This window comes from Carex rostrata, chromosome 33, assembly GCF_964058835.1.
Source record: "Carex rostrata chromosome 33, lpCarRost1.2, whole genome shotgun sequence".
NCBI classification, from domain to species: Eukaryota; Viridiplantae; Streptophyta; class Magnoliopsida; order Poales; family Cyperaceae; genus Carex; species Carex rostrata.
The window spans coordinates 2,090,790-2,094,282 of NC_135950.1; the positions used below are offsets into that span (position 1 = coordinate 2,090,790).

At 36.5% G+C, this 3,493-nt stretch overlaps 1 long non-coding RNA gene across 1 annotated transcript; it reads left to right on the forward strand.

The window, feature by feature from the left end:
* Positions 1-656: 656 nt before the first annotated feature.
* On the forward strand, positions 657-2,843 carry LOC144548712 (uncharacterized). Its single transcript, XR_013509431.1, has 3 exons — positions 657-1,141; positions 1,395-1,496; positions 2,595-2,843. It is a non-coding gene; the product is annotated as an uncharacterized LOC144548712 (long non-coding RNA).
* Positions 2,844-3,493: the final 650 nt, after the last annotated feature.

The window sequence follows — 3,493 nt, forward strand, 5'->3', positions numbered from 1 at the left end:
CATCTGACCGGACACCGCTGAACTCACACCTCATATATTCAGTTTTAGTCCTACTAAGTCTAAAACCCTTCGATTTTAGAGTTTGTCTCCACAACTCTAGTTGCCTATCAACTCCTATCCTACTCTCGTCAATTAGCACCACATCATCAGTAAAAAACATACACCAAGGAATCTCCCCTTGTATATCCCTTGTAACTTCGTTCATCACGATTTGAGGGTTGCTAACTGAGTAGGCGATTTTTTTGGCGATTAGGCGATTCTCAAAAACAGAAAAGAAAAAAAAAACAAAAAAGAAAAACAAAAAAAGATCAAACAAAAGAAAAAAAAAAAGAAAAAAGGAAAATCCAAGCAGAAAAAACAAAACAGAAATGGCCGCCAATCAATTTTCTCCTCTCGCTGGGCTCGATCCATCTTTACAGATTGAAGAAATAGCAAAATCTATACAGGCCTTGAAACAAGGTCTGCTAATGGCGTCTGGCCCAGATCTGTTTACACAACCGTCCAAGGTTCCTTCATTCAAAGAGACGCTCCAGAAACTTCCGATTAGGTGCCAAAACGTCACATCTTACTGGAGAGAGAAGGGGATGACACCTGTAGCAGGTCTCACGCGAGGCCACCTTGTGCGACAGAGAATTGCATCATTAGAGCATCTACAACGCAGATTGTTTTCGGATTGCTTAGTCTGACGTGTTAATTGCTTAAGCTATTGCTGGAATGCATCGGAATTTCTAATTAAGCAAATTTGTTTTAAAAGAAATCGTTGCTTAATGACACGCTGGCGAAATAATTGAACCAAATCATTTCTTTCTCCGTAACTCCAGCGCTCTCTCTCTCCTAAAAAAACGAAACATCTTTCACTCCATTTTTTCATCAATTTGGCTACTACCGACTATCGTTGTTCTTGCCGATTTCTCCAATGAATTCGCCTATTTTCGAACTTCATTTTGACATCTCAATTGTTGGAGGATATGTTTTATCACAATTTATGTATTTTCTACGACAAAATTCTCTCAACGAGGGAGAGTGGGATGGACGGGATTTGGAGCTAGGTCTTTTCTAGGGTTTGGGAGCCGAGGTGTGCTGAGTGCCAAAGTCCATCTCCGATGTGAAAAAGCTACGTGTAGCTCCGTCAATTAGAACGGTACTTCCTTTTTTCTGCTGCCCCTTTTCTCATATTTGTGGGTTTTATGCGAACAATTCTTTCTATAGCTACTGAATATGATGTTTCTACGAGTTTCTCAATATTGTTTTTCTGAAATTGTTGCTGTAATGATTTTATTTGTTGTATCGATGCCGAATTGAGTAATAATCTTTTAGTAAGGTAGAAAATTAATTGAATTCTTGGATACGACTTACTGGCTTTTTAATTTATTAAATTGTCGATGTAACCACAGGGCATCCTTCAATTAGAGGCGAGGTTTTTGGGAGTTTCTTCTTGGATGCTACGATCCGAAAAGCTCCTTTGACAAGGTCGAACAGATTAGACAAAAGAGAAGGTACTTGTTATTTTTTTATTCATTTCTTAACAGTCGGAACCAATATCCATGATTCTAGTATTAATCATGACTTGTTCATACCAGAATATAGACCAGTATGGTACCAAGCATGTACTGGAGCTGACTGCTCCTCTGGTACATTACAAATCATAGTGAAATGGTTGTTTCAATTTAAGCAGAACGAGTGTTTTCTATTCATTTTATAATTAAGCAGAACAAATTATTATTCGTACCAAAAAAAAAAAAAAAGCAAAACATTTTTATGGAAGGATAAAGAAATTAACATCAACTATATTGATTCATCAATCATCACTCAAAACACTCTCAAGTGTTTTGTCGTACACCTTCCTTTGATCTTCAGTCATTGTTGATGGATCCAGTTCCATAAACTTAAGTGCGAAATTCTGATTGTGCACCCTTTTAATCTCCTTGCACAACCCTTCCATAGTCTTATTGAAGCTATCAATTTTTTCAATCTTCTGTAATTCAACATTATGCTGAGCCTCCAGTGCTTCCTTCTTTTTTTCTATTTCGCTTGCCAACGCCTCCTTTTGTTTTCCCTTGGCTTTTGAAAATTTCCTTCCTGGAGGGCAAGGAGAGATAACTATATCTGAATCTTCATTCGAGGTGTAGCTGTTGGTAGTGTTAGTTTTGCTTCTCTTTGAACCTGTATGTTCAGTTGATGGGGTATCTTTTGTGTTTACATACTGGCTGTTGGTAGTGTTAGTTTTGCTTCTCTTTTGAGACTATACATACTCTGTGTATATACATTTCCAAAAACTTTTGTCACTTTGATCCTTACCAGTTACCGGATCTTTGCTAACTAATAGCCATGCGCCACATAATTTCAGATCATCGGTTGGTGACCAACGGAGCCTTTTTTTTTCCAATTTCTTCTAATGTTGCGGAGTGCTGAAATTGATGTCTATAAATAAAGCATTGATAGAGTGATATTCAAATCATCAAACTTTATTCATACTTCCTATATATTTCTTTACACTTGTGATAAACAAAGTAATTGTTTCTTTACCATTACCTCTAAAATTATTATTTTAGTACTCTGAATCATCTCTTTGTTAATAATTTATTTGCATGCAGGGATGAACTCTTCAATTGATGAAGATTTCCCGATCGATCTTGAACAAGTTATATTGAGCGCTGGGTATATCGGGCAACAACTTTGGGATGATACACATGCCAAATTAACTTATGCCCAAAAATGATCAAACTGCAGCTGTTTTAACATTCTGGATCACATGTTCAAATTTCCATTTTCAATTATTTTGATGTTGTTGTTGTTATTTTGCAGTGTTCTAAATGTTTTGTTTAAAGTACTGATTTTGTTCATTCCAAGGACTATAATTTTGGATATGACTTACTGGTACCAGGGCTGATTGATACATCCTGTAAAGCATGATTAACTGTACATGGACAAATATTGTCCATGTGGGATGATACCTATTTCTACAACTCTCTATTTTGCAATTGATTGCTAAAGATGGATGAAACATATTTAAAATCTCAAGTTCGAAGATAAGGCAAAAATATTTATAAATGAATATATGAAATGGTCCGAATTTACCAAACCAGCGGACTTTATTTGCTCACTATTTTGCTTTAAATTATACTGTTCGAATGGAGAGAGCAAGAGCGAAAGGAGAGAGCAAGAGCGGCAGAAGAGGAGAGAGCAAGAGAAGATGAGAGAGGAGTGCGCAAGAGCATATCAGAACAGATAAAACGAGGAGCGAGCAAGAGCGAATCCAACAAAAAGAGAACCAAATAGAAAATACGGAGAAGAAGAGAAAGGGTCTCATTTTTTAATTTTTGGCTGATGTGGCGTTAATTACAATCTATTAATAATTGCTGGAATGGAGTGTTTTAGCAATTATGAATCTCTTTAATTGCTAAAGATAATGACGTGGCTCTTTAGCAATTAACTTTAATTGCTCCATTGGAGAATAAACTGAGCGTTCCTACACTCATTACCAAGATGTTCT